Raw genomic sequence first — 10,238 nt, 5'->3', positions numbered from 1 at the left:
AGTCATATAGAATCCACAAGAAACATACATCTGAAATTAGATATTAAACTATTCTTATGCAACATTTTATGAAATATAACATGGTAATAATGAAAACTGCTATGCATGAGTAAAAGTCACATATTTTCAGCTGAGTTAGCTTCACATTGAACTGCACATAAAGCTAGCTATGGTGCAAAGAAAAACTGTATGTAAGGGTGTGATATCTCATTTAGGGCATGTTTACAGTAGGAAATTATTTTGAAACAATAACTCCCGCAATAACTTTGAAAATAGCATGATGACACTACAGGAAAGCCTCAAAATTAGTCTGAGGCAGACTCCCTTAATATGGATGCACTTCCTTGACTTAGAGCCCCAGGAAGCACTGGGGAGTAATTACTTTGAATGACTTTGGCGAGTAATTATTTTGAACTAGCAGCAATGGAGCATCCACACTACTGCTATTTCCAAATAACTATTTTGAAATAAGCATTATTCCTTGTGAAAAGCAGGAATTATTATTTTGAAATAACCAGCCCCTTATTTCAAAATGACGGGCTTGGTAATGTGGATGCTCTGTTTGTTATTTTGAAATAAGGGGCTGGTTATTTCAAAATAATAATTCCTGCTTTTCATGAAGAATAATGCTTATTTCAAACTAGTTATTTGGAAATAGCAGTAGTGTGAATGCTCCATTGTTATTTGGAAATAGCAGTAGTGTGGATGCTCCATTGTTATTTGGAAATAGTGTAGACCAGGACTTAGGGTACATCTACACTGCATACTTATTTCAAAATAAGCTATTCTGGAAGAAATAGTCCGAAATAGCTCATTTCAAATTAGCACGTCTACAATACAGGGAAGCCTCAAAATTAGTCCGAGGCAGGCTTCCCTGTATTGTAGATGTGCTAATTTTCCCAAATTGAGGTAGCACATTCACATTAGGGAAGCCTGCCTCGGACAAATTTTGAGGCTTCCCTAATGTGAATGTGCTACCTCAATTTGGAGCCCCAGGAGGCACTGGGGAGTAATTATTCTGAATGGGCCTGGGGAGAGGCTATTTCGAAATAGCAGCAGTGGAATGTCCACACTACTGCTATTTCAAAATAACTATTTTGGAGTAGGCATTATGCCTCATGGAATGTGGTTTGCAGAAGTCAGAATAAGCCATCCATTATTTTTAATTTATTTCAAAGTAACAGAATTGCTGTGCAGATGCTCGCATTGTTATTTTGGAATAATGGCCGTTATTCCGAAATAATACTGCTGTGTAGATGCACCCTTAGAGAGCTGCACTCTTTGTGCAAGGCATAGTGATTCTCCAGGGATCCTTCCATACACAAAACATTTGATTGATGGGAGACTTGGAAAGGCAAGGCTTATGGATCTGCAGCTATATGGATGCACTGATTAAACTCTCAGATGAAAGACCAAGTAGGCATAGCAGGAAAGACCTGGTGAAGTAGCATTAGTAGAAGAACAACATCTATTGCAGTTAACTCTATGAGAAATTGGATGGGCAAGTTAAAATAATTCTTGTGAATGAACAAAATGTAACTGGAAATCAAGTCAGTGAAGAATACAGATGTTCCATAGAAATCTTTGGGAACAGACCTGTCCGCCTGGCAATAGGAATGAGTAATTTTTCCTAACAAAATCATATGACCCAGAATACCACATGCAATGCTGTGATTAATTACACAAAAAGTCCCAGGAAGGCCTGGTATATGTCAAGAGATAAAACCAGTCAATGGTCCACAGTTTAAGTGCAAAACTTAATTCAACCTTCAGCTACGGAGCTCTGACTGGCGCCTCCATAGTAAGTGAATAATTCCAGGAGAGCTGAAATTCAAACATTCTCTTGTATATCACTTAGATATCCACAACCAAACGGTTTGGACAGAAAGCCAGTGAAGACTGTTAAAAGACTAGTAAAGAAAGCAACAGCTGGCAAAGATTATAGATTCATAGGTTTTAAGAGTACAAAGGATTATTATAACCGTTCAGTCTAATTTATATAACAAAGGCAATAGAATTTCACCCAGTGATTCCTGTATCAAGCCCCAAATTTCTGGGTGAACATTAAAGCATGTCATTTAGAAACATATCCCATCTTGATACAAAGTCTTCAGGTGACGGAAAATATTCTATAATCGAAGTTAAATTGTTTCTGTGGGTAATTGCCATTGGCGTAAATGGTTAAATGCCACCATAAATTAATTGTTAACCAAATTCATAAGGAGGATGGACTGGTGATTAGGGCATCAGACGAGGACTTCAGAACATTTTGTTCAGTTCGTGGCTCTGCCACAGATTTTCTGTGTAATCTTGAGACTGTCAATGTTTCTCACTTCTCCATCTGTAAGTGGATGGTAGTAGCACCTCCCTTCCTCACAGTATTGTTGCAAAGATAAATAACATTAAATTCTGAGAGATTCAGAGGCTGATGCTAACCTAGGAACAACTGTACGCAATTATTTTTAGTCTTAATGTACCTACTGTCAGTTTTCAGCCACTGGATCTTGTTATGCCTTTGTCTGTTAAGTGAGGGTACGTCTAGGCTACAAGCTTTTGTTGACAGAAGTTTTGTCAACAGATACTGTCGATAAAGCTTCTGTTGACAAAGAGCGTCTAGACTACATCCAGTTCTGTCAACAAAGCAAGCCACTTTGTCAACATGACAGTGTAGATGCAAAGGACAGTGTAGATGCAATAACGCCTTCTATTGACAGAACTCTGTTGACAAAAGGCGTTATTCCTCGTAGAATGAGGTTTACAGCCGTTGACAAAACTGCTGAGTTCTGTCAATGTTATGTCAACAGAACTCAGTGGCAGTGTAGATGCAGGTATAGTTTTGTCGACAAAAGTGACTTTTGTCGACAAAACCCTGTAGTCTAGACACACCCTGAAAGCCATCTACTATCACAAATTATTTCCTTACATAAGTATATTTAGACTGTAACAAAGTCACCTCTTAATCTTCTCTAGGGTAAACTCTTCTCACAGCAAGACATCAAATCCTTCTTGTAGAGATTTTTCTTGAACCTTTTCCAATTTGTCAATGTCCTTTTTCAAGTGTTGACACCAGAACCGGACACAGTACTTCAGTCATGGTCTCTTGGCATGTTTCGGTTTATTGGGGTACTAGTCTCCTGCTCTGGGTACAAGTAATCATGGTATCATGAGCTTTTGTGGGCACAACCCACTTCTTGAGATGAAATCTCATGATACCATCTACATTTTTTGTTATTGTCTAAGGTGCTGCAGGACCATTACATTACAGACTAACACAGCTACCCTTCTGATCCCATTTTGATGGTTTTTTAAACAAAAATGTCTGGTTTTCTGATTCACAACCATTTTGTTTTGAAAGTTAGGCTACAGTAGAAAAATGTCAAGTGGTTGAAATTTGAAAAAAAATCCATGACACTAAAGTAGCCAAACTAATCAGAGCTGTTAGACTCATCCTTGGGCAGCTAGCCTGTGCTGCCATTCCTGGCACCACCTCTGTACTCTATTGTTAGCCCACTGATTAAGTCAGAGATAGCATAGGAATGTTTCCTTACACCCCTCGTTTGTCAGTGGGTGGACCTTTCGAGTGTCCTTGTTCATACTTTTTTCTAGGTTCAGTGAATAATCCACCATTCCCGGTTGGCCACAGCAGTAATTAAAGATACTTAAAATAGTTTGCACATCAGTAGCATTCCCTGGATTCCATTTAAGCCATTTTTGTCCTGTCCCATTTCATGCCCATTCATGTTCAGTCCAGTTCTGAAACAGAGGTTTGCTTACACGAATGTGTGTCTCCATGCTGTTCTGAGCTTCTCCTCACAGGTACTGAGCAGACACTGACGGCTGAATGCTAAGGCTTTTGGGTTCTGCACTTCTCTGTTCATAATATCACCTCTGGCATAATCAACAGCATCTAGTATGTTTACCTGCAACAGGCAGAGAAAGCATAGAAAGGTAAGGTGATCAGGGAACAAACTTGCATTGAAGAGAGGCCAAAGACTTCTATTTTAAACTGACAGATCTACATTTTGGTTCCACTCTTGATTATTTTGTGCTAGATATCCAAAGTGAGACTATTGAAAGCTAAAAGGAGACTCTGCCGCAGACATACGATTGGATCTAAACGATGTAAACAGCAAGACGGTCACAACAACCTCGCTTAATAATGTGACCAGCAGCCCTGAATCTGCCTATTTGAATGATCCCCAAATGAGATGGCTGAATGATCACATGTTCATTGATGCTCAGACACTGGAAATCATATGGGAGAAATCAAGAAACACAATTTTGTAGTAATGAGCTCTTGGCTACCCCCTTCTAGCTATTATTCTGCATTCCAGGGACTCAGAATGTATGCACAAAACATTGCCCATTGGAAATGTCCGTGATAAATTTAAGCTCACTGCTGGATGCAAACAGCAGCTGCCAAATGCCAGAGCCTCTGCCCATGCACCCCATTGCCTCTGCATTTTATCTGGCTTTAACAACAATGATGCAAGAGTCAATGCCATACCAAATGCCACGGCAAACCTCTACACACAGACATTCCTCCAGTTGCACAGTTTATTATTATTAAAGTTGTTCCGCAAGGCTCAACAAAAAAATCAAGCCCCATTGACCGAGGAATTGTTCAAACATAAATGAGAGAATCTCTACCCTAAAGATCTTACAACTGAAATCGGTAAGATAGGAAGAAGAGTGAGAAAGGAGAGAAGTAGGGAGCTGAAAGTCATACAACAGATGACAGAGTCAGGAATTAAATTTAGGTCTTCTAAATCCCACGCCTGTGTCCTAGCCAGTGGACCATGCTGCCTCTCTGGCAGCGCATCACTGCAACTGGCATTTCAAGAGATCAGCCTCAGATTGTATCAGTTTAAATGTCACACTAGCTATCAGTATCAGCATGGAAAAGAAAATAAACCCATGCAAATATTGTCAGATAGGGTATGTAGTAATTCCCTTATCCTTAGAAGGGAAAACAGTAGGAAATGTTTAACTGTCTGCTACGCATGGAGAATGGATACTTAATATATGCATGTGCAGTATTATTAGATTCCCTCTAATCTACAGTCATATTGAGCATGATTACTTACAGTGTCTGGGACAGCAGATCTTATTCACCAGATCTCCTGCATGCCAACATCTTGTTACTGAAGTGAAAAATACAGTTAAGTACCAACTATTGTTACCACAAGGAAGGCTTTTTGTGCACATATTCCAGATGAAAACAAGTAAATGAAGCGATAATACTCAAAAAGTCTTATTTCATCTATTGCTATATATGCTTCTACGTGGAATTTAATTCCGAGTGAATTTTTTTACTCCCACTTATTCTCTGCACATAGCTGTATGACCTAGTAATGACACACGTTAGCTATGAACTGAAGTGAATAGGAAAATGATATATTTAGAAATTAGTATTAAATACTCTGTTTTAGTCACTGGATCTTCACAAGGCTTTCAGGGGAGGCAGGAAAAGCTAGAGACCAGAGTTCAAAACCTAACCCTGCAGTGAGTCTTGAACATGTGCACCTTTCTATGCTTCTATTTCCCTTCCCCTTGTCTGTCTTGTGTACCCAGACCATTAACTATTTGGGTCAGGAGCTAATCATGATTTTGAACAGCACAATGGGGCCTCAGACTTGGTTGGGGGCTCTAGGCACAATCCAATACAAACAATAAAGCCATAATAATTCTGTCTACCTCGGGTATCTTCAATATTTCCTCATCATATTGCCTGGACAACACTTTAGAAATGCAAGTTGTGAACTAAACATCACCGACTTCAAGTGGCTCAAAATATCCAATAATCCAAAACAAATTTAGATTGGTTGTTTTGTTTTGATCATTTTGAAGTGTTTCGTTCTGATTTTTCGTGTCTTTTAATGCATACACTTGAATTTAAATATTGTCATTTTGAACTCATTTTTTTCCAAAATTGTTGAAATAGCCTCTTCAAAGCGACGATTTCCAAAGGGATCTGCACCTCCATTTGAAATGTTTTGGGGTACACAAATGTAAAAAAGGTTGAAAACCACTGACCTAGATACATAGGGATACTGAAAAGAGAAAGGGAACATTACAAAAATGATATCAGCATATGACATATCATAAAGGATCAAACCAAAAAGCTAACATAACAGTGTCTATTGATTGAGTCAATCCTTTTTTAAAATAAGATCTTCAAATCATACAAGCTTTAAAAAATAAAAACCACTAGCAAAGAATAAAATAGCCAAAGTAATAGGTTTAAAATATTAGTATTTGACAGGATTATAAATTAATTTATGCTATTTAAATGATTTTAGCGATAGTTCTGTCAGTGACCAGGGGATGAGCAGTCATGTCTCAGTAGCGATGAATCAGAGTAAGTTGTCAGAGCCAAAATCTGGAGCAAACAGTTGGAGCCTAGAGTGAAGCAAGGCAAGTGAAGGCTGGGTCCAAGACAGGTGCTATTTTAGCCATGGGCTATCTTGGAGCACCTGCTGAACAACTGGGGCTGGGCTTACGAGTCAGTCTGTTGATTCTTCCAACCAATCAGGCAGTCTACTACAAGCCAGCTGCTCTTGTTACACTGCACAGAGACTGGCCCTGCTGCAGGCCCTGCTTCCTGACAAGTTCCTTATGGGCTGGAACAAACCCTCACTGGAATCTACAGGAGTCTTTCCATTGACTTCAATGGGTTTGGCTCAGTCCCTAAACTGGTAGCATCTCTTAAATAGTGGTATATGAGCCATATGGTTAATAGAGGAAAATATCTATATTTATTAGAGATGAATGTTAGTTGAACTCCCCAGGAGAAGAAATACCCTTGAATGATCATAATCAAAATTAGGACACATCTCCACTATGCTGGGGATTGACAGTGCCGCGATTGATCCACTGGCCATTGATTTATCATGTCTGCTTCAACATGATAAATCAATCTCTGAGCACTTTTCCATCGACACCAGTACAAAACGAGGACAAGAAGAATAGCTGGTGTCAATGGCAGAGCAGCCCAGGCTGGCCATACGGCACACAAGATGCCATGGTAAGTATGTTGACTTCAGCTATGCTATTTGCTATTTGTGTAGCTGAAGTCACGTAGATTAGATGAAAGATATGGAAAATTTAGTCTCAATAACAGGAAAAAGCATCCAGCAGCAATGTATGCTGTACTCTGAACTAGTCTTCCTAAGGAAGTGAGAAACAGTTCTCACAGTATTTAAAACTGTATTAGACTAGGAACAAGAAAGCATATTGTAGAAATGAATACTGTGTAGGTTGAGGTGCAGAGAACAAGACTCAGATAGGTACCTCCCATCTCAAGACTTCTTTGCTGTGTCAGATCCTGGCATCCAGCCATTCCTCAGAGTTGGACTGGTGACATCCCACAAAGCCACATGTGGCAACCATAATCACAGAGAGAAGGATTAAGGATTCACCAAGGGCAAGCCATGCCTAACCAACCCAATTGCTTTCTATGACAAGATAACCGGATATGTGGATATGGCGAAGGTGGTGGAGATGATATACCTTGACTTTAGCAAAGCTTTTGATATTGTCTTCCACAGTATTCTTGCCAGCAAGTTATGGAAGTATGGATTGGATAAATGGACTATAAGGTGGGTGGAAAGCTGGCTAGATGGTCAGACTCAATGGGTAATGATCAATGGCTCACTGTCTGGTTGGCAGTTGGTATCAAGCGAAGTGTGTCAAGGTTGTGTTCTAGGGCTGGTTCTGTTAAACATCTTTATTAAAAACCTGGGTGAGAGGATGGATTTCACCCTCAGAAAGTTTGCAAATGACAGTAAGCTTCTGGGAGAGGTAGATACATTGGAGGGTAGGGCTAGGGTCCAGAGTGACCTAGATAAATTAGAGAATTGGGCCAAAAGAAATCTGATGAGGTTCAACAAGGACAAGTGCAGAGTCCTGCACTTGGGACAGAAGAATCCCAAGTACTGCTACAGGCTGGGGATGGACTGGCTAAATAGCTGTTCAGAAAAAAAAGACCTGGGGATTACGGTGGATGAGAAACTGGATATGAGTCAACATTGTGCCCTTGTAGCTCAGAAGGCTAACAGCATGTTAGGGTGCATTAGGAGGGGCATTGCCAGCAAATCTAGAGAAGTGATTATTCCCCTTTATTTGGCACTGGGTGATGCCACAACTGGAGTACTACATCTAATTCTGGAGGCCCCCAGTAGAGAAATGATGTGGACTCATTGGAGAAGTTCCAGCGGAGAGCAACAACAATGATTAGGGGGCTGGAGCACATGACTTATGAGAGGAGGCTAGGGGATTTGGGCTTATTTAGTCTACAGAATAGAAGAATGAGGGTGGATTTGATAGCAGCCTTTAACTACCTGAAGGGAGGTTCCAAAGAGGATGGAGAGAGGCTGTTTTCAGTAGTAACAGATGACAGAATGAGGAGCAATGGTCTCAAATTGCAGTGGGGGAGGTCTAGGTTGGATATTAGGAAAAAACTATTTTACAAGGAGGCTGGTGAAGTACTGGAGTGCCTTATCCCCCTAAAAAGATCATGTGAAATTCATTCAAGTATAAGAAAAACACTGCTATGGTTCAATCAGCACACCGCACAAAATCTAGGTATGTAAACGCAGTTAGCAAAACTACCTTATCCTAGGAGACTGTCTTGGTTATGACAATCTTGCAGCCCATTGACATGATGGAGGACCACTCATACAGCCCACTCACTAACCTAAGTTATCCATTGCTGCTCTATTCACACTAGTGGAAATCAAGACTAACTCCACTGAAATCAGTGAAGTGATGCTGACATATAAGTAGCATCAGCAGCAAATTAGTTTATGTGGGGTTAAGATATAGATGTTGTGAGAATGCATATTTAAAGCACCATGATTTGTATGATAATCTCTGTTCCACAACATTACATTAGCAGAGGCTTCTGCTTTTAACAGACATCTTGTTCCACATTTTCTGGCATGTGGAAATGCAGTAGGTGTAATCCCTCTCAAGAAGCAGGGCTATGAGTATTTCATCCTATCTCAGGTTCTTTCCAGGTCTTCAGTGATCATCAGCCATCTCCAGAACAATCCACTGTTGTGGTAACTTAGCCCTCCAGCAAAGTCAGCCAAAGTCCAATCCCTTCCAAGCTTTAAAAGCAACACAACAAAATTAAAAGGGAGAGTAAGGAAGCCCAATCAATGACTAGATACAACCCTTCTCCTCAGAGTCCGCCTTTTCTAATTAGCACTCAACTAAGTTTCCTGCCTATGCTCTACCTTCTCCCACGAGGCTCTGACAGCCAGAAAACTGACTCAGTTTCCTCAGCCAGATTTCCCTCCTAATGAAAGCAGGCGGCCTATTTCCCTCCCTAATCATGCTAAGTTGGGTTCTCCCATTTTAGCTCCAGCTAAGTTGGGTTCTCCCATTTTAGCTCCAGGTCTGACACCTACTGCCAGTATCATGGAGTGAGGCTGAGTAAGCCCACAGGTTCTCATTAACCCATTCTTGACTAGCATGGGGTTCGAACACCCAATTAGAGACAGTCTTATACCAATGACTTGTCATTAAATGTCAATATCACATATTAGTAAGTCACATAACAAAACATTGTTTAAAAGTCAGAAAGGCCAAAGTTCAATCTCATTGCACTGAATGGCAATTAATTAAAAGTGACATAAACTATAAACATGTAGTATAGTTCTAATAAATACCCAGGATAATGACCATAAAGTCAGACCAATGCAATAAAAGTGATTGTTCCAGAGAGCTTTTATGTGGTAACCAAGCCCTGCACTTGATGTTACATTAAAAGTTGTTCTCGTTACTTTGTGTTCCTGTTAGTCTGAGCTCTTCTGCACCTATCCACTGTTTCTTCAAAACAGTATAAATCTCTCTTCCATTCTGCAGGTCAAAGCAAAGTGTGAAGGATCATTACACTCCACATGAAATTTTAGTAGCAGCTGTGTGATTTTCCTCCCAAATAGCACAGGCTCTTTTGAGCTCTATGTTTTTCACAGGGGAAGAATTTACACAAACCATATTCTTGTCTGCTGGTTTTATGCTGAAGATTAGATGGCAGATATCACTGTGCGGCATGGGAAGTATAAGTCAACATTTTTAGAATCTTTAAAAAAGTAATTGCATCCACTGCAGTTGTTGCATAAAGATTTATGAAAAACTTGCAATGTACAGCCATATAGTTCACTTTCAGTCCCACACTTAACTTTCAATGACAGCAGCAAATGTCCCAGTAACCCAGTGAAACTATAAAT

At 40.0% G+C, this 10,238-nt stretch overlaps 1 long non-coding RNA gene across 1 annotated transcript in view; it reads right to left on the bottom strand.

The window, feature by feature from the left end:
- Positions 1–1,010: 1,010 nt before the first annotated feature.
- Positions 1,011–10,238, bottom strand: part of LOC142826949 (uncharacterized) — a 30,497-nt gene continuing 21,269 nt past the window's right edge. The window contains exons 2-3 of the long non-coding RNA XR_012901235.1: positions 5,088–5,144; positions 1,011–3,920 (exon numbers count right to left, since the gene is read on the bottom strand). This is a non-coding gene — a long non-coding RNA (uncharacterized LOC142826949). The remainder of the gene's footprint in view (positions 3,921–5,087; positions 5,145–10,238) is intronic.

This window comes from Pelodiscus sinensis, chromosome 2 (assembly GCF_049634645.1).
Source record: "Pelodiscus sinensis isolate JC-2024 chromosome 2, ASM4963464v1, whole genome shotgun sequence".
Classification (NCBI taxonomy): Eukaryota; Metazoa; Chordata; order Testudines; family Trionychidae; genus Pelodiscus; species Pelodiscus sinensis.
The sequence above is the reverse complement of the archived record's forward strand: the minus strand, read 5'-3'. Positions and strand labels throughout refer to the sequence as shown.